General features: G+C 36.0%; 1 protein-coding gene across 4 annotated transcripts in view; it reads right to left on the bottom strand.

Annotated features, from left to right (window-relative positions):
• The window catches only part of FOXP2 (forkhead box P2), a 1,127,785-nt gene that overhangs the window by 71,678 nt on the left and 1,034,012 nt on the right, over positions 1-22,095 (bottom strand). The gene's annotated exons all lie outside the window — the stretch shown is intronic.

The raw sequence follows: 22,095 nt of genomic DNA, 5'->3' as shown, positions 1-22,095 counted from the left end.
ACTTGGCTATTCTGAGGCATAATCGTGATAATGCATGTAAATACTTAAGACACAATAACCACTCAAATTATCTTCCTTCCCTCTTTCCACCTTTACCCAGATGAACTTTTTCATCAAGAGATTTAATTATATATAGTAAATTGACTTAGTTCATGCAACTGGAATGCTAAAAGAGGTTATGTTACTTGTATTATCTACTCAGACTTAAGATAACAAAAGCATTAAAAACACTGTAAAACAAAGTGACAAGTAGTATCTGTTACTATTGTTCTGTGAGTGCACTTATCCATGTTAACTACTATTTATCCAAAAGGAATGATCTGGTACACAATATAGGCCATGATGAAGATTTTGTTATTGTTTGCTGTACCACAGGCAAGCCTGTCCTTGTGAAATCCCAGTCCAGTCTCACATTTGCCTAAGTACAATAAAGATCACCATGCAACAGGTTCTATGAGTACCTATTATTTGGTTTCTAAATGTGATTTCCAACTCTTGTTTACAATATTCCTAATGTCTTGTACTCCATTCCCTACTTCTGATTTTTTTCTGTACTTGTAATTCAGCTCTCTTGGTACCCAGGCTTTATCTTTCCCCAACTCTGATTCTTTGGTTTTAACCATAGTTTCATTTTGTTATATAACTTCTTGAAGAATAGTTCTCTTGCAGACATACATTCATTCATCCAACCAAATTTTTGCAAATTTCTGGTAATGGAGGGGTGCTAAGTAATCACATCACATCACATCACTGGCAAGGGTCATGATAGAAGAATAAAGAAGAAAAAACTAGAACAGATATTAGCATGGATTAATGAGTAAAGGCTCTCAAGAGGTTAAGACAATGCTTAAATTAAGCTTTTATTTGGAGATTTTATTTTATGTTATTTATTTTTTATATAATTTTTTAAAATTTTTATATTCCCCATACAATTGTGACCCCCTTATTTTGACCCCAATCCCTCCCCTCCCCGCCCCCCGCTCCCCCATAGAGTGTCTCTGGTTCACAGTTGTTTGTTGATTTTGACTTTTTACTTTCTTATAGTTATTCTTTTTTCCTGGTGCCTTATTTAAGTTTTCTAGATTCTTGCTATGAGTGAGACCATCCGGTATTTTTCTTTTTCTTTCTGGCTTATTTTGCTGAGCACGATCCCTTCCAGCGCCATCCATGTTGCTGCAAATTGCATGTGTTTATCTTTTTTGAATGCTGAGTAATATTCCATGGTGTATATGTACCACATCTTCTTGATCCAGTCATCTATTTTTGGGCATTTGGGTTGTTTCCAAAGCTTAGCTATTGTAAACAGTGCTGCTATAAATATAGGGGTGCAGGTGCTCTTTGGAATTGATGTTTCTCTGTCCTTTGGGTAAATACCTAGGAGTGGAATTGCTGGATCATATGGAAGCTCTATGTTTAGTAGGTCCAGAAATCTCCACACAGCTCTCCATAGTGGTTGGACCAGTTTGCACTCCCACCAACAGTGCAGGAGAGTTCCTTTTTCTCCACAACCTCTCCAACATTTGTTGTTGCTAGTTTTTTTTAATACGTGCCATTCTCAATGGTGTAAGATGGTATCTCATGGTAGTTTTGATTTGCATTTCCCTGATGACAAGTGATGTTGAACATTTTTTCATATGCCTGTTGGCCATTTGCATTTCCTCTTCAGAGAAGTTTCTTTTTAGCTCTTCTGCCCATTTTTTGACTGGATTATTTTCTTTGTTTTTGTTGAGTTTCATCAGCTCTTTGTAGATTTTTGTGATCAGTCCTTTATCATTAGTGTTGTATGCAAAAATGTTCTCCCAGTTGGTGGGGTTTCTCTTTGTTTTGGTTATTGTCTCTTTTGCTGTGCAGAAGCTCTTTAAATTTGATGTAGTCCCAGCTGTTTATCTTTGCCTTCACTATCACTGCTTTGGGTGATGTGTCTGTAAGATGTCTTTGATGTGCATATCACATAGTGTTTCGCCTATATTTCCTTCTATGGATTTTATGGTTTCAGGTCTTATGTCTAGTTCTTTAATCCATTTTGAGTTGGTTTTTGTGTATGGTGTGAGGTAGTAGTCAAGCTTCATTCTTTTGCATGTAGCGACCCAGTTTTCCCAGCACCATTTATTGAACAAACTTTCTTTTCTCCAATGTATATTCTTTGCTCCTTTGTCAAAGATTAGTTGACTATAAATCTGTGGGTTTATTTCTGGATTTTCTATTCAATTCCACTGGTCTGTGTGTCTGTTCTTGTTCCAATACCATGCAGTTTTGATGATTATGGCTTTGTAGTATAGTTTGAAGCCAGGGAGTGTGATGCCTCCATTCCCTTCTTTTTTTTTTTTCAGCAGAGCTTTGGCTATTTGGGGTTTTTGGTGATTCCATATGAATTTCATCAATAATTGCTCTATTTCTTTGAAGAATGGCATTGACTTTTTATTGGAATAGCATTGAATCTGTATATTGCTTTTGGTAGGATGGCCATTTTAATAATGTTTATTCTTCCAATCCATGAGCAAGGGATGTCTTTCCATTTCTTTGGGTCTTCTTCTATTTCTTTTAACAGTGTTTTATAGTTTTCTTTGTATAGGTCCTTTACCTCTTTTGTTAGATTTATTCCCAAGTATTTGATTTTTTTTGTTTCGATAATAAAAGGGATTTTTTAAAATTTCTTCTTCTTCATAGTTATTGTTTGTGTATAGGAAGGCTACTGACTTGCGTGTTGATTTTGTATCCTGCCACTTTACTGAACTGATTGATGAGTTGAATTAGTTTTTCTGTGGAGTTTTTGAGGTTCTCTATGTATACCATCATATCATCTACAAATAGTGATAGTTTGACTTCTTCTTTTCCTATTTGGATTCCTTGTATGTCTTTCTCTTGTCTTATTGCTCTGGCTAGGACTTCTGCTTAAATTAAGCTTTAACGAACAAGTAAGAAGTTTTTGAAGCATTCTCTGTGCATGGTGAAAGCAGGACTTTTCTAGGCAATGGTAATTCATTGCTTATGAATAGGGTATGGGAGGCATGTAGCACACTGTGAGAGGGTCAGCCATGGCTACTATACTTCAAAGTTAATATTTCTTTTATAAGTATTGTTTGACTAGAGGGTAGGGAATCATGGAGATCCTAAAGAATTTAAGAAGAGTGACATTATCAGATTTGAGTTTTAGGAATGTCCATAGAAAAATATTAAGGGATTGTTATGGATATTTTCCATTACTTGAGCAGAATAGAAAGGAAGGCAGGAGTTGAACAATAGTAAGGAAGGTGAATATATAGAACTTGCTTGACTATACAGAGAATTTGAAAAAAAAAAAAGGAATAATCTTGATGAATCAAATTTATCTGAGCAGATGCAGATTAAGGTGAAGATTAAGAGCAGATGAAGGGCCTCCCTGGTGGCGCAGCGGTTGAGCGCTGGGTTGCGAAGCTGCCCGCAGTCTCTGCAGCGCCGGTTCGATCCCTGGCTGCTCCCCGGCCACCGGAGGAGGGTCCCATATGGCGCACAGACCTCTCCTGCCGCCCGCTGCTCCCCTCAGCAGTGTACTTCGTCCTTCTGCCTGCTCTGCTCCCTGCTCTGGCTCTGGTGAATTCTCTCACCCTCCTGCACTTCTGACTGTTCCCAGTGCTTGCATAAATAAATAAAAATAAATCTTTAAAAAAAAAAAAAGAAAATTATAAAAAAAAAAAGAGCAGATGAAGGTGAAGAATACAGGAAGAAGTTTTAACTGAAAAGGTAATAGGTTCAAAGCAGACATGCTTGGTTTATGGGGCCTACAATATCTCTAAGTAGCGCTATTTACTACGCTGTTTTATGTGTTGTTTTTGAACCAGAGAACAATGGTTTCATATTTAGATCCGTGGGTCCTTTTTTTTTTCTTTTAAAAGATTTATTTATTTATGCATACAAGAGCTGGGGTACAGGCCAGAGGTGCAGGGAGTGAAAGGATTCACCAGAGACAGAGTGGGTAACAGAACAGGCAGACTGACTGAAATGCACTGCTGAGGGGAGCAGCGGGCAAGACAAGAGAGGTTGTTCCTTGAGTGGCCGGGATCGAACTCATGCTGCAGAGACTTCATATAGCTTCACAGTGCTATGTTTAACCCCTTGTGCCACCAGGGAGGCCCAGATCTGTGAGTCATTAACATAGCAATGGCAGTAGAAATAACAGTGCAGGTGAAATTATCCATGTGTGTAGGATGAGAAAAACAGAGGACTGAGGGTAGGATTCCAGGGAGTTAATTTCCTAAACAAATATCTATTCAATACCCATAATATGAAAATCAGTGTGGTAGGTGTTGAGGATATGATGGTAGACCAATAAAACCATCCTTCCTCCCTCACGTCTCTCTCCTTTCCTTCAATCCCCATAATAAATGTTTATGAATCATCTCCTGTACGCCTGATTTACACTGATTTCTACTAATTGCTAAGGACACTATAGGAATAAGATGAAAAGCTTCCTATCCTTGTAAAGTTCCATTCTAATGGATAAGAAATACATTAGATCAGTAACAGTTGAATAAATAGTAACAAATTTTGATATGTTGTAGACAGAAATAAAAAAAAAGGTGTTAAACAATGAATAGTAAGGAAGATGATCTTAGTACAGTTTGGGAAGAGCTCTTTGACAGCAAGCAGGTAAGTCAAGACCTGAAGGATGAAAAGAAGTCTCAGACTGATAGGATCAAAGATGGTTAAATTTAAGAGAGAAAGTTCTTGAACTTGCTGTGCAGCAAGGGGAATGAGGTGGAGAAGAGGTTAAAGAGCCAGCAAGGGCCCAATACTACCCACACCTAATTCCTAGCAGAAGACATAGGCAGCAAGCCTTCATTTATGCAACTAATTACTTAAGTAACAATCACAGGTGATCTAAAGGGGAAAGAAAATAATAAAAGAGTACTGTTAGTGAGGACATGAGGACACAGAGAGGAATCAAAGTTGAGAGGTCTAGTTGGAAATCAGGAGAAAGCTACCATAAAATCCAAGAAAAAAATGTTTTAAGAAAGATATCATGAAAATAAAATCAGATGAAGCAAAGATATAAAGATAATAATAAAATAATACTTCTGTCTTAGTCAATTTGGAGGTTATTGAAAGGGGTCAAATAACCTCACATCAGGGAAGGGCTGAGTAGAAGTCAGATTGTAGAATTATGAGGTAAAGCGGTAGTAAAGATTTGAAATAGTAGACATTTCTTTTAATTAGGTAGGTTATGATGAGAGTGGTAGAATTGCCAAAATAGAAGAGAACGAAGATTTCAGAAACTCTTACAATGCTTTACAAAAAAAAAAAAATAGGGCATATATCTCTTTTGAGGTAAGTAAACTAATTGTGAGGAAAGCACTATGGGAACATGCGTTAAAGGGAGGAGCAATATCCTTTAGTAGGAAGAAGGAGATGACACTCAAAGCAACAAGAGGCCCATCAACAAAATGAAAGGGCAACCTTTGGAATGGGGTAAAGTTTCTGTAACCTATGTTCTGGTAAAGGGTTAAATATAAAATACACAAGGAACTCATTTAACTCAAAAGCAAAAAACAAAATAACACAATTAAAAAATGGGCAAAAGGTCTGAACAGGGATTTTTCCAAAGAAGATATAAAGAGAGCTAATAGGGTACGTGAAAAAGTGCTCAGTATCACCAATTATCAGGGAAATAAAAAACAAAATGACAGTGAGATATAACACCTTTTAAGTTGGTTACTCTAAAAACACATAAGTGATAGCCAATGTTGGTGAGGGTGTGGGGAACAGGAGACCCTGTGCACTGTTGGTGGGAATATAAACTGTCACTGTGATAGGATAGTTTCCTTAAGAAAATAAAAATAGAACTACCATATGATCCAACAATCCCACTTCTGACTATAATTCCATAAGGGACTTTTCATCTGTGGATATCAATGGCTTTATAAATGGCATTATTTTATATCATTGACAAAATCTGGAGGTAGTAGACAATCACTAATCCTTTGGTTACAGGAATACACAAATGCTAGTGTGTATCCAGCCCTTTATCCTACAACTTGACCTATTTCCCTTAAAAGAGTAGAACTGCACCTTTAACATTCTTAACTTCTTGAGCATTGTGTTGGAATTGATTAACCAGAGATTTATTCAAGCCTTGACTGAGCCTCACTTATTCAATTGGGGTGGCAGGACAGTGATTTTTTGCCAACATGTACTTCACAAAGCTTGTTGGACTACAGATTTGTATATCTGTAACTTCTGGACCTTAAGCATCATCCACAGCCAGAGATGTGGAAAGATGAAGTCAGACTGTATGAAGGGTAAGAATACTAGCTTTTCTTCCTATTGGAAAAGTAAGTGTTCTAGATCCCTTCTTCAGTTTTAGGATATTTCTGGATCAAATTCAGGATATCAGACCCTCAATTGAGACCAATATCCCCCGTTCCATTATGCCAGGTGAAAATGAGAGGAAAGAAATGTGGGTATGATGATCTCGAGTCACCTCGAGGTGACTTTTAAGGATTTTGCCATAGTGCCTTCTTTTTCAAATAATTAAATAATTTTCAAATAATAGAGTCCTTAAAAATCAGCTTAGAAAAAAATTTTCATAATGAATTAAAACTGGGTCCTACTCTCACTTTATTCTCAACACCCTTTCTTCTTGCTCCCAGTCCCCTCACCTACCTCATTTTACTTCCTCCCTCTCCAACTTTCTTAACTGTTTTTTATCTCTACACTTTTACCTATGAAGGTAGCTTGCTTTATTTTATTTATTTACTGAGACTATATGGTAGCCAATCTTATCATTACTTTAGACTCAAAACTTTAAAGCTGTAATTGTCATGGTTTGGTTACTAGTGAGGTGCTGTCTGTAATTTTCCTTTGGAAACAACAAAAAAGGATTGTAATCCTCAACAAATTCCAGCTTAAGACTGGATGCACAGAGAGAAAAACTTCCTGGAAGCTTCTTAAGCAGTGGAAAACTATTCAAAATAGATCTAGGTTCTGTGAATTTAACTATAAATGCATCCTGTTTTAGGTTATTTTTAAGTTGCACAAGGAAAGCCAGACCATCATATTTAATGCTGTGTACTCAGAGTTTATTGTGGTATTTGGCCCAGACTTGATATAATAAAAAAATATTTTGAAAAACAAATTAGTGAAGGACTGTTCTTCACATACCAGTTATATGTTCCCTCTGAGTCGTGTTGTAGCATGTGGTGATAAGAACATAGGAAGATCCTTTTGAGATACTTCTAAGAGGGTCAACAACATAACACTTTGCCAATCGTCTTTTCAACAAAATATCCCCTTAAATACTAAACTGAAAATGAGTACAACTGGGGTTTGATTAAAACTTTTGAAATTGTTCACTTAAGCAGCTCAGTTAAATACGATTCCAAAACAGTAGGAAAAATAATTAGAGCAAGTTTCATTTTATATGTTCTCAATGAGGCAAACAGGGTTTATAAAGGTATTTTCTTTTGATGTATTCATAATGAATGCTCACAGAAGATGATAACTTCACTGGCTCTCGATGTCCAAAGAAAGTAGGTGACATATTTCTAGTACTTTATCCAGTGAATTTTACACATTTTTTAAAATTTTTAAAAATTTTTTTTAATAGAGGCATGTTTTATTTATTTATTTATTTGTTTGTTTGTATGTTTGTTTATACATGCACTGGGTATAGTCAGAAGCGCGGGAGGGTGAGAGAATTCACCAGAGCCAGAGCGGGGAGCAGAGCAGGCAGAAGGACAGAAGTACACTGCTGAGGGGAGCAGCGGGTGGCAGGAGAGGTCTGCGCGCCATGCGGGACCCTCCTCCGGTGGCCGGGGAGCAGCCGGGGATCGAACCGGCACTGCAGAGGCTGCGGGCAGCTTTGCCACCCAGCGCTCAACCGCTGCGCCACCGGGGAGGCCCGAATTTTACACATTTTAATCTCAAAATCTTTCTTTTTTTTTTTTTAAATAGAGGCATGCTTTATTTATTTATTTATTTATTTGTTTGTTTGTTTGTTTATACATGCACTGGGTACAGTCAGAAGCGTGGGAGGGTGAGAGAATTCACCAGAGCCAGAGCAGGGAGCAGAGCAGGCAGAAGGACCGAAGTACACTGCTGAGGGGAGCAGCGGGCGGCAGGAGAGGTCCGCGCGCCATTTGGGACCCTCCTCCGGTGGCCGGGGAGCAGCCGGGGATCGAACCAGCGCCGCAGAGGCCGCGGGCAGCTTCGCAACCCAGCGCTCAACCGCCGCACCACCGGGGAGGCCCTCAAAATCTTTCTATTCAGAAACTTCGACACTGAAAGAGTATAAGAAAAAATAAAAATAAAACCTGAGTTATTGGACTTCTTTCATTCTCAGTTCACATTGGGAAACCTCTGGTTTTTACAGTTATTACTCTGTCCTCTGCAATATGTAAAATTACTTGCTATTCCATTTCAAAATTCAAAATTCATCTGTTTAAATGTCTGTCTTTCCTCTTACACAGTAACATCCTTAAGAACAAAAAATATGCCTTATTCATTTAGAAATATCCAGCCTCTAATATGTTGCTGGTATACAGTGGGTCTCAATAAATGCTTATTGACTAAATTATGACACACATGTAGAAGTTTACACAACTGAGCTTTCTTTAAAAAAAATGTTTCTTTTAAGCTCATGTATATAAGCTCAGCATTAAAATTTAAATATTAAAATAAAAACGAAAAATCAGACTAATTCCATTATCTTTACTACCCCCAAGAATTGGTTCATTTTTTCATATTTTCAACTCATTCTGGACATGAAAGTCCTTTTCTTTTGTTTAGAAAGAAATATACATTTACTAATGTACATTTGAAAAATACAAAAAAATTGAAAGAATTTTAAAAAATCAGCTTTACCATTGAAAGCTCTTTCTTAGTAGCTATGGATGGTTTTCACTTTCTGTGGTATAGATATGCAAGAATTTCAGTTGCAGTGGTTTGGCGGAATAGCATAAGTCCCCCAACAATATATCTCAAACTTGTTACCATAAAATATTAACAGTGAATAAATGCACAAAGTATAAACTTCACTGTTATATCTCCATTACATAAATCATTACATAATTAACAGATGCACATCACAGAGTGACCAATTACATCACTTCTTTTAGTCTGTCAGTGATTAATGAGTTAGCATCTGTCAGTCAGTTCATGCACAGACAGCAAAGAATGTAGCTGTGGTGTCTCCTTGTCTCCAGTATAAGCCCATGTGCCATTTTACAAATGTGGATAATCAAAAGAGGAAACTAGACAACAAAGTTGAAAATATAGCAAATTGAACATAGTGAAGGAATAGAAAGCAAGAGTGGGCCATGGGAATGCTGACAATGAAACAATTTGAGAGGGTCCAGATACCCAAGTGGAGGAAGTAAATGACAGCAAACTTATTGACATCAAGGAGGAATGTGATTGCAACAAGACAAAGATGTCCCAGTAGAAGTGGCTCTGGCAAAAAACAAAAACAAAACAAACACACACACACATAACTTCACAATCTAGGAACTGTAAAAGATATTTCACAAAATTGAAGTCTTCTAGGATAAAATGTTGGAAGCTCATTCAAACTTAAAAAGAGAATAACAAGCTGCCAAGATATAGAAAAGATGATCTCCCCATATTGCGAAAGAAGACCAGTGTTCAAGTTATTCTTGATAAGAATGTTATAAAGGAATAAAACATTTTAATGCCTAATGTTACTAATGTTTTAAATTACAGTGTACTAAATAAACATTGGATTTACTTTTTCCACTTTCCTGTGTATTTGTAATGGACAAGAGATGCTTTAACGTCTGTGGGTATGACTGAAAGGTTATGTAACAAAATATTGAAATTTAGTTCATTTTACCCACCTGACTTGTAGAAAATATTTTCCTCCCTCTCAATGATTATAAAATTATTTTACTTCTGCTTATGTTACAAGAAACTTGCCACTATTGATATACAAGTATCTCTCCCTTTTCACTCTCTCCCTATCCTTGTTTCTCTTATTCATTTGTTTAAAAAATAATTTCTTAAGAGTTAATGTTACATTACCATTTCTATTTCAAGTTTTCTTGATCTCCCATCTAAAAACTGTTTTTACTCAGGAACTCCCATTATTTTTAGGTTCAACTTCCATTCTCTGCTCTATTTATTACTATCTGACATTTTAAAAATTCTGTATGATTCCTTTATTATTGTGGAGAATAAAATCTTCTCTGTATAAGGGATTTGATTTAGAGAGTCAATACTGTTTTTAACTACTATACAGGCACAAGAAAAATTTAATTCTGACAGTGCATTTTAATTTCTCTGGTCTTTATTTCATAATTTTATCACACTCTCCTTGAACTTACACCATTTACTTCTCATCTCAAACTTTTCTGATCTTACAGCTTTCTTTGTTGTCTAAAGTCCATGTTTTCTTGAACCCTACTGAAGATGCAAACCATTTTAACATTTCTTTTCTCTTGGATAATGTAGTTCTTTGAATACATTTTTCCCCTCAGTTACTAGACATGATCTCCTTTCTCATGTTCCACAATTTCCTTCTTCTTAAATAGTGAGGTATTTAGTCTTGCACTTGTCAAGAAATAGGTTTGATGGATTAGAGTTTACCAGAGTGTCTAACCAGATGGATATGATTGCATCTTCTTCTCAGTCCTGCATCAATGGCTTTCTAAAACACATACCAGCCCAATTTTCAGCAGGTTTTCATTTAATACAACTTTGCTGGATCAAGGTAAAATTCTTACCCCTCTCCTCCCTGACATCGTCATATAAAATAGAACATAGGAGTTAGAAGAATAGCCAAGTCAATTAAATTATTTCTACTTCACATTTCTTATAAGCAAAATGGAGATAATATAGAAACCTCACTGTTATCATTAAATGAGATAATGCACATAAAAATCTTGGTACTGTATACTCGACACTAGTAAAATACTCAGTGTTAGCCTTCCTCTAATTTGACCTTTTTATACCATAGAATCCGAAAACTCTCCAACTGTACTGTTACTAAGTTCTCTGTTCACACCTGACTCCATGGCTTTACTTGTCGAATGACTCTTAAATCATCCTGCTGATTTTCCCGTGAGGTTGCTGTTTCTGACTTTGAAGAAAAGAGAGAATGAGGAGAGGGCAAAGTCAGTTTTCTGACTGCTATAGACCTGATCATTGAGAATAAGAAGATAGACTGGGGCAGGTTCTGGCTGGCAGACCTCCAATTTCACAAGTTTCTCCAAATATTTAAAGCTTTCATAGCACTTGAGAACAATGGGGATTTCTTGAAAATTCTCAGTCTAGTTTGACTGTGAGTTGCCTTTAGCAAGTTTATCTCATGACCTCTAAAGTACACATACCAACCATTTCTGAATTCAAGATCTTAGAACTGCCAGTTGTATGCTTACGGAGAACTAGATGCCTCCCAAACTCAATGTGTAATCCTGAACCTGCAAAGCTGCTTCTCTTAGTGGATCCTCTCTCACTGGAACCATTATCCTCACCATTATCCTTCCCGTCAGCCAAACTCAATACCCCAATGTAATTTTTACTCGTCCCTCTACCGCAATTCTATTTTCAATCAGTCAGTGACTACTTCGCAATCATTTTTACAATGCCTCTCCAGTCCAATGTCCTCTTTGCCATTCACACTTCCTCAAGTCTTAATTCCATACCTCACCATTTTTCATTTGGCCTATTGTTACATTCTTTGAAATAGTCTCCCCATCTCTAATGTATTCCCTCTCCAATCAATAGTACTTATTGTTGCCAGAATTATCTTCCCAAAATACAAATCTCATCATGTCATTACCCTTGTCAAACACTAAAAAGGTTTCTGAAACTTAAAAAAAGAATTTATTTTCCTTACTTAAAATTCAAGGTCTATTACAACCTCTACTCATCCCATTCAGACCCTTCTCTTCAGAGACTCTTCACAGTATGCATCAGTACGAGGGTCCACCGGGCACCCACTGAACACTGTTGGCACTTTTGCTTCCATCATTTTAGCTTTTTCATCTCTTTCAATCTGGAGTGCACTGCGCTTGGCAAATTCCTCAATCTACCAAACCTTACTTATCATTCAAGCTCAGCATGGGGTCCGCCACTCAAATAATCCACAAAATGCTTGGATTAGGAATAAATTGTTCCTTTGGTATTTACACACTTCAATTTTCTTCTATTATGTTTATGTCACCCTGGCCCGATATTATGATTGTTTTTACATAAACCAGAAAAGAGAAATGACTTTACTTCATTTCTCTGATCTTCAAGACCCACCAAGGTATTTTTGCACAGCATACTGGTTCAAAGAAAATTCCCTGCAGTCATCAGGGTTAAAATCTGGAATATGGGTATACTGCTTTACTATAGCCATCGTACTAATATGTGCATATAGATCACTTATAATTAATACATAAGTGAATACAAATTAAACTATAATTTTTACTGTTGGAATCCTCCAGCATTTTTGGTGTTAATTTCTGTAATAATAGTAAAGTGAAATACATCAATGTGAGATTCTAGGACACAGATTGTGCTCCAGTGTAGTAGTAATACTTGTCTGTTCTCCTAAGAAGTATCTTTGGGCCTCCCCGGTTGCACAGCGGTTGAGTGCTAGGTTGCAAAGCTGCCCACAGCCTCTGCAGTGCCAGTTTGATCCCCGGCCACCGGACGAGGGTTCCACATGGCACGCAGACCTTTCCTGCCGTTCCCACTGCTCCCCTCAACAGTGTATTTCGTCAATCTGCCTGTTCTGTTCTCTGCTCTGGCTCTGGTGAATTCTCTCACCCTTCCACGCTTCTGACTGTACCCAGTGTTTGTATAAATAAATAAATAAATCTTAAAAAAAATAAGAAGTATCTTTGAGTTAAACCATACTGTGGATTTGTTAATACTATCTGCATAGTGTAGTAAAATACTAAACATTTTACGTCATTTGCTAGATACCATACTACCATGGACTAGAAAGAAAAATATGTGATAATAAATATAGGTAAAAATTAGAACTAAAATAATTTTTTAATTAATCCAGATCCAAGTTACTGTTCACCATCATTTGCCAGGGCTTCAATTTGTTGAATCTTTAGTGTCCCTTAGAGCATTATTCTCTGAATATCAGGATTTATGGGACAATTTATTAAATGTCCAATCACAGTTGGTTACTCAATAGGTGACCACTGAATTTTTGGGACACCTGTGTAAGAGGAGGCAATTTAAATAAGTATCAGAAGGGTAGGTGTAAACCAAGGCAAACTGAAATTTTTGATCTTTCCACCAGCCTTAAAAATTGAGACAACTATACTTTTTCCCCTGTAAAATCAAAGTAGAGAAAGTTGTTTATTGATTTTGTATCTTGAAATATATTGGAAAACCATATTTTAAAGCAATAATATTTTTATTTTTTAATTTTAATTTAATTTTAATATTTTTATTTTTTAAATTTAAAACATCTCATATATTTAAATATCTAAAATGTTTATGTTTTGGTTGAAAGCATGTCTCTCAACCTCAAACAAACATAAATATAAACAATCTGAGAACAACAAAAATCATAGGCATAATTATTCTCTATTTCATGATGAAAATTTGGTTAGCTGATGTAAGACAATACATTGAAACATTATTGAATCTTTGGTATTCACTTTCTGTGTGTGTTTTTGCAGATCCATTTTATTTTTTCCTTTATCTTGAAGACTATTTTTGACAGATAAAAGTTGAATATACTTAAAGTATACATGATGTTTTAATGTATTTATACAATGTGAAATCATGACCACAGTCAAACTACTTAAAGTATCTATCACTTCCCACAGTTGCCATTGTGTGTCTGAGTGTGTGTCTCTGTGTGTGTATGTGTGCATGTGTGTGCACTGAAAACACTATCTCTACTCTCTTAGCCAATTTTATGTATACAATATATTATTATTAGCTATAGTCACTATGCTTGTACATTAGGTCTCCAGTGCTTACTCAGCTTATAGTTGAAAGTCTGCATTCTTTGATCAATACATGTTTTTTCTTATTAAAATCTTTTCAAATATTATACATGGAGGCAGAGGGAACAGATTGATTTACAAGAAATATCAACACGTAGCTTTGGTTTTTAAAGGTTTAATTAAAGGGAGTTTGCTCTTTAAGAATTAAGTTGTCTTACTTTCCCTTAGTAAAACTTAAGTCACTTAAAATAATCTAAATTTTGGGCCTCCCTGGTGGTACAAGGGGTTAAACACAGCACTATGAAGCAATCCACAGATACTGCAGCACGAGTTCAATCTCCGGCTGGCCAGGGAACTACCCACATGGTGCAGCAGACCTTTCCTGTCTTGCCCGCTGCTCCCCTCAGCAGTGTATTTCACTCAGTCTGCCTGTTCTGTTCCCCACTCTGTCTCTGGTGAGTCCTCTCACCCCCTGTATCTCTGGCCTTTACCCCAGCTCTTGTATGCATAAATAAATAAATCTTTAAAAAATAAAATAATCTAAATGTTTATAAACAAAATCAAGCATCCATTATAAAATATACAAACCAATCATTCTTACTTAAAAATCACTTAAATTTGGGTCCTCCCTGGTGGCACAGGCAGTTGAGCCCAGCACTGTGAAGCTGTCTGCGGCCTCTGCAGTGCCAGTTCAATACCTGCCAGCCATGGAGCAACCCACATGGCGCAGCAGACCTCTCCTGTCTCACCCACTGCTCCCCTCAGCAGTGCATTTCAGTCAGTCTACCTCTTCTGTTCCCTACTCTTTCTCCAGTGAATCCTCTCACCCTGCTGCACATCTGGTCTGTACCCTGGTTCTTGTATAAATAAAATAAAAATAAATCTTAAAAAAAATCATTTAAATTTTTATAATGCCAGCATTATAAATGGCAGCATGTAGCACACTGAAATTTATCTGTTAACCTAGAATGATAAAAATATCTTCAAAAAACTTTGCTCTGCTCCTCCTCAGTCACAACAATCTTCCAATGGCAAATCAAACAGATCAAATCTCTTTGTTACCAATTAACTGGGCATTAGGCCAATAAACATTTACTGATGTCAGAAATGCCATCCATAAAAGGTCAGGGATACTTTTATTCTTAGGATGAAACTCAGGTTTTCTTGAATTCCATTTATCCCAGTTTGGAAAAGTAATTTAACACCCAAATAATCACGATTATTAAATTTTAATATAAGTCAAGTGCTCTGAGAACATTTTGTCATGCTCAGCAATTAAAGGACCCCCTTCTTTGGTTTTACAATAGTGAGTAAAGTTTTGATATTAATGAATACAACTTTGATGTCTTTGCACCTGAGCCTCGCCTTTGATGACCTCATATCATACAACTACTCTGGTATTGACTAGGTGCCACTGAAAAAACTGGCATCATAGTTGAATGTAATTGTCCCATAAGAAAAAAAAATCAGCAGTATTCTGCAACATTCTCTGGACTGGTAATTAAATTCAGCATCATTGTGAATACAGGACACAAATATCTTGGAAAGTAAATCGAAGGCTTAACCATTCCTTTTTCCTTAAAGGATTTTGGCCATGAGATTATAGATGATTATGATAAAAGAACACCAGGATTATAAATGGTCAGATTAACACTAACTTATATATTGATTTAATATTCATGAACATAAACTCTTTTAGTAGGCTAACTATCAGGGATATAAGAATATGAGAGTAATGTCAGTCCCCGAAGAGGCAGGGCTTACAGGGATGACATTGTGCATAGTAACTAAGGAAGAAATGTCCACTATCCACATAGGCATGATGAGATGAAATAATTATTCAGTGCCTGGTGTACAGTTTCACAAAGAAAAAAACTCTACTTCTTCATTTAAGTTGATTGCTGCATGCCTGCTGGTTGATAGGACCCTTCAAATTTTGTTGTACTTGATTGAAAGCTATTTATCCTGATCAAAAGCCACAACTACCCCACAAAGTGTTTTCATACTCCAGACAAATAGTCCCTCAGGCACATGACTTGAGGAATGAATTATGGGTGGATTTTGGCTTCAATGATCCAGTTATCTGGTGATATAGGGCACAACTTCCACAACTACATCCAGTCACCCCAGTTTGGATATATACACTGGCCTAGTGATGAAACACAGTTAACATCTTTTGCTGGCAGCTGAGCTGCTACCTGAATGTCAGAACCTCTTACATATATATATATATATATATATATATATATATATATATATATATATATTTTTTTTTTTTTTTTTAACAAGAAATAGAGACTTGAGAATGGATTATAGTATAGATGACACTGGAAATAAATATTACCTCTGCACTATAGATGTTCGATATTTTGCTTTTAAAGAGATTTTTTTACATGCATTCCATGAAATTATATTTGGGACATCTGAATGGGTTTGCCTCCAAGGAATAGTGTAATGCAAATGGAGGAGGTTCTTCAGGGTTTAGGCACAGCTATATACTCCTGGCAGGGAGGCATAGTAATAAATTGTTATTTATTCATATAGAGTGTTGGTAACTATAAGCTTTCAGATTTACACGTAATAAACTGATACTTTTGGGAAAAGACTATACAGAAATACCATGATAAATCTTCAACAATAACTTATAAAATTTGTATTTTAAAATATGGAGAGGCATCAAATTTTTTTCATCCAAAAATGAGGATTGACTAGGTTGTTGTTACTTTTTTTGAACTGTAATGATTCTGAGTTATTTCTGATTAACAACCTGGAAAAAATGGTTTGCTACTTCAGTGTCTATGATTATATTAGTCAATGGAGAAAAGTCACTAATGGGTATCTCTGAGGTCAGGATTGAGACTGTAACATTCAAATTTGTTTATTAATGAGTCCAGGACTAAGCAAGATGTCAAGATTTATTAGCACAACAAAATCTGAAATACTGTTAATACCAGAATACTTAATACTGTTAATACTTAAACACCAGAATATCTAAGAATATCATCCTAAAAGCAGCAGCTTCTGAAATAAGTAACCCTTTTCCAAATGCTGTAACATGTGTGGAGGAGTAAACTTAATCAGAGAAACTGCCATTCTTTCATCATGGTAGGAGGAAAATGGAATATTCAAGATGCTGAAAAGAATTACTGCAAATATATGTGCACTTTTGGTCACTGCTTTTTGATGAAGAAAATATTGTGCATAATAACTTGAGAATGTATTTAACATAAATTATATTTGCATGAATTATGTTTATTCATATGGTCAAATACATAATGGCTTGCTTGATAAATGGCTGATTAGTCTTATAATCAGCCCAAGAGGGACCTGCTTCAAAAAACTCTTTTGGGGATATCTGACTTTCTAGATATTTTCCATTTTGCCTTTAACCAGTGACATATTGACAGATTTGGACACCCAAAACAGCTTGCTCCCAGCTTCCAGACTGCAATCTCAGGGTTGTTTCCTCAGCCCTCAAGATGCCCTGAGAAGTCAGACAACTATAAGTATCGAAGTTCAAGTCACCGCAAGTATCGAAGTTCAAGTTCAGCCAAGTGTTTAATGCAACACCACTCCATGAAAAGGGAGGTTTTCATAAAGATAAAAAATTTCAAGGGAACCACAATTTCTTTCTTTAATAATATGAGGAAAATGTGATGTTTCTGATGAGGGGAAATAATTACTGCAGATACCAGCACTTTTAATCATTGCATTTTGGTGATGAGACTCTGCATGAGATATTCAGATGTGAAACATGCCTTCAATATTAAGGGGAAAAATTGAAATATTTCCCTTGTTAGGTGGCCCTTATTTTGAAGAAACTGGTCTTATTTTTCATTTAATGTCTTGCTTCAAATATTTCCAATTCTCATGAAACTCCTTTTTCAAATTGTCCTAGATGTCACATTTTCTAGAAAGTTTCCCTTGACTGACCTCCACGCCAAACTCTCAGTCTGGATATATGCAATTCCTGTCTATGTTTCCATATCACCCTGTACTCTTGTATACCATTGCTTATCACCACTGATTATCCTGTATCACAAAAGTCATGCTATGTATCAATTCTTACACTTATTTTTGGCTCTCCATATTGCAATCTCTTGAAAAATAAGCCTATGTATTATTTTCCTGCAATGATAAACAGAATATTTGTTCCTTCTTTGACATTCATCAATGATGTGTACAAAATGAAGTTTTTACAAGGCAATTTACTACTATTTTATATCGACATAAATATCCCTATCTTTGATATTTTGGTATCTATTTGCCTCTGTTCTTGCCACCACTGTAAACTCCTTTTAGGAAAGCATATGAGTCAGACTGTGAATAAAAGAATCTCCTGTAATTTTAGGTAGAAACTTCTGAGATCAGTGTTATTTCACAGGAGTCACAGATCTATGTTCAGGTAAGTGTTTAATACTATTCTCCTTCTGATAATATAATGAAAAGGTTTGCAGGTTCAAGAAAATAGAAATATTAATATGGATATGTAGTGGTTAATTACAACATGGAAAGTTAATACCATAAAGCCTGTAGCAAGAGAGTATTATAATTAAGATAGAGAAATTAAAATAGCATAATATTTTCACCTTTTTCAGATACTAGGCAGGAATGACCAATTAGAGTAGGTATTATATAACCAAATTTATGAATCATAAGGGTTCCTATTTCTTATTATGACTTTTCTTAATAATATAAGTTCATTATGTTATAAATAATATGCACTTGCTCCCTGCAAAGATGAACAGTGTTAAAGGTTGAAATACTAGATTTGAAATCATTATTTTTAATAAAACATATGGCTCATGGTGTCTGCCACTTCTTGATTTTGACTTTTTCTTTTTCTGCAAGCAGTTCACAACCTTGAAAAGTATCTTTATTTAATGAATATAAAATATATATATCCAGGTACAAACACTGTGGTGTTTTAAATGCCAGCAAACGGCATTTAAAAACTAAATTTAAAACCTCAATTCAGTTCTTAAGAGATTTAATAGAAACTGTCCCCAAATAGAAGGTATCAGCAATATATTTTAATTTATGCATATTCTTATGTAGACTTTGCTTAAATACCTGCTACCTTTCAGAAGCCTTCAGTGAAACAATTTTGCATTTGTTCCCCACCATTTGTGCTTCAAATAATTACATTATTGGGGTTGAATATTAGCTATATAAATATATTATCTCTCTATATATGCATATAGTTGCTTTTTTCTTTTAAAAAAAAAATTATTTATTCATGCATACAGAAACTGGGGTACAGGCCAGATGTGCGGGAGGGTGAGAGGATTCACCAGAGACAGAGCAGGGAACAGAATAGGCAGACTGACTGAAATACACTGCTGAGGGGAGCAGTGGGCGAGACAGGAGAGGTCTGCTGGGCCATGTGGGTATCTCTGTGGCCGGCCTGGATCGAACCTGCCCTGCAGAGGCTGCAAACAGCTTCACAGTGATGTGCTCAACCGCCAACTAGGGAGGCCCTAGTTGCTATTTTCTTTTTCCAAACTTTTTGTTTATTCAGTTTACACACGTTTTCTGTGTCCGTTATAGAAACATGAAAGAGCTTAGATTGAGAATACTCAACACGTACATTCAATCTGCTATCCATTGGCAAAGCTTGGTTCAAACAATGCACTAATTAAGCAGCTATGAAAAAGGTATGAAGCTACTAATTGTAATTGACAGCCTAATTCAGTGGAGTTGGGGTAAGGGTAGTCCACTGAAAATAATTTGCCTAAACTGAACTGTCCGTTTCCATGACAGAATACTTAGCAAATATAAATGGTGTACTTGGGACTTTTCTTAAGAGTTGGCATCCTACTTACTACATAATACAGTTGAATTATGTGGAAAATATTAATAATATATGACTCTTTATTAATATATATGGTTAAAACAGGTGACATATTGGTACATAATAGTAAACCAACTCTGCTATTTGTGATTTCAAATGGTGTATATATTTGCAAATTCAATATTTTGAAAGATACTTATTTTGTAAAACAGGTCCTAATGAGGCAAAAGCTTACAAGGAAAATCTCTTCAATAAATTGTGTTAGGAAAACCTGGCAGTCATATGCAAAATAATGAAAGTAGACCACTATCTAACACTTTACACAAAAATTAATTCAAAATCATAAAAGGGCTGAATGTAAACCGAAATATGTAAACTTCTCTAAGGGCTTGTAGTGGGAAAACCTAATTTCTTTATCCTTTCAATGAGGAAAACAGAACTTAAATCTGCACATCTTTGTCTGTTGCACCTTTCTTGGTAACCTTCCTAATTGACCTTCCTAATCTCTTTATACCTTCCCATCACCCAAAGTACTTTTGTCTTAACTAAGCTATTTAAGATGACACCTAAATCTATCTGGGAGTTATGCAGTATTGCTGAGTCTCTCCCATGGATATAGGTACAAACGTTATTAAACTCTGATTTTTTCCCTTGTCCATCTGTCTGATACTTATTTATTTGCCAGCCTAGAAGAACCAGATGGGTACGGAGTAATATAATTTGTGCCACACAATGGAAGACATGAAACAGTAAAATACACAGAAGAAAACATAGGCAATCCATTCCTTGACATCAGACTTAGAGATGTGTTTGGAGACTCAACTAGAAGGCAAGGGAAATAAAAGCAAGAATAAATAAATGGGACTACATTAAACTAAAACATTTCTGCATAGTAAAAGAAATTTGCATCAAAACAAAAAGATACCCTACTGAATGGGAAAAGATATTTGCATATCATATTCCAACAGGAGGTTAACATCTAAAATATACAAATAACTCATGAAACTAAACTATTAAAAAACAATTAAAAGTGGGCAGAATATCTGAACAAACATTTCTCTAAAGATGCCTATACAGATGGCCAATAGGCACATGAAAAGATCTTCATCATCTCTTAATATTAGAAAAATACAAATCAAAACAACGAGTTATCATCTCACACCTGTGAGAACGGCTATTATCCAAAAGACAAGAATTAACAAGTGTTGGAGAAGATGTGGAAAGCAGGAAACCTTCTACACTGTTGATAGGCATATAAATTTGTGCAGCTGCTCTGCTATGGAAAGCAATATGGAAATTACTCAAACTATTAAAAATAGAAATTACATGCAATCCAGTTATCCTACGTTTGGGTATATACTCCCAAATACAAAAACACTAATTCAAAGAGATATATAAACACCCCCCCCCTTGTGTTTATTGCAGCATCATTTAAAAGAGCCAAGAGCTGGAGGCAACCTAAATGCCTATTAATAGAGGAATGGGTAATGAAGATATGGTATATATACACAATGGAGTACTATTCAGCTATAAAGAAGATGACCTCCTGCTACTTGCAACAACATAGTTGATCCTAGAAGGAATTATGCTTACTGAAATAAGCCCCGCCCCCCCAAAAATGAGTAAGACAAGTACATTACGTCACTTACATGTGGTATATAGAGAAAACCAAGTAAAGCAAAAGTAAACTTGGGTCTCCCTGGTGGTGTAGGTGGTTGAGCACAGTACTGTGAAGGTGTCTGCAGTTTCTGCAGTACGGGTTTGATCCCGGTCAGCCATGAAGATACCCACATGGCCCGGCAGACCTCTCCTGTCTCTCCACTGTTCCTCCAGCAGTGTATTTCGGTCAGCCTGCCTGTCTGTTCCCCTTTCTCTCTGGTGAATCCTCTCACCCTCCCACACATCTGGCCTATACCCTGGTTCTTGTATGCATGAATAAATAAATCTTTAAAAAAAAAACCAAAAACTTGTGGACTATTAAAAAATAAAGGCCTTTAGCTAGGTTATACAACGTAGCAGATAAATAAATTATATTATTTATTTATTTTAATGTGGAATATAATTCTCTTGCCCTTTAAGTTATCATGAATGACTTTCTGAGAAAAAGTCACATTATGAGAATTCTACACCTAGAACACAGAATAATTTTCTCAGAATATTCCCACTTGAGATATTTATTTGCAAATCTCAATCACCAGGCTCTGTGAAACTGAAGTCTCAAAGGCAGGCCATCTGTAAGCACTCTGAAGATAGCTTTTATTGCACTTCCTTCCAAAGTCAGAATCAGTTGCTATTCACATGAGTAAGCCATCTTGGATGCCAGACAAGTCAAACCTTCAGAAAACTCCAACCCGCCATTACCTATCTAGCCATTATCAGCACAACTGAGACCTAAAATAAGAG

Source organism: Talpa occidentalis, unplaced genomic scaffold (assembly GCF_014898055.3).
Source record: "Talpa occidentalis isolate TD23 unplaced genomic scaffold, MPIMG_talOcc4v2.1, whole genome shotgun sequence".
Lineage (NCBI taxonomy): Eukaryota > Metazoa > Chordata > Mammalia > Eulipotyphla > Talpidae > Talpa > Talpa occidentalis.
The sequence above is the reverse complement of the archived record's forward strand: the minus strand, read 5'-3'. Positions and strand labels throughout refer to the sequence as shown.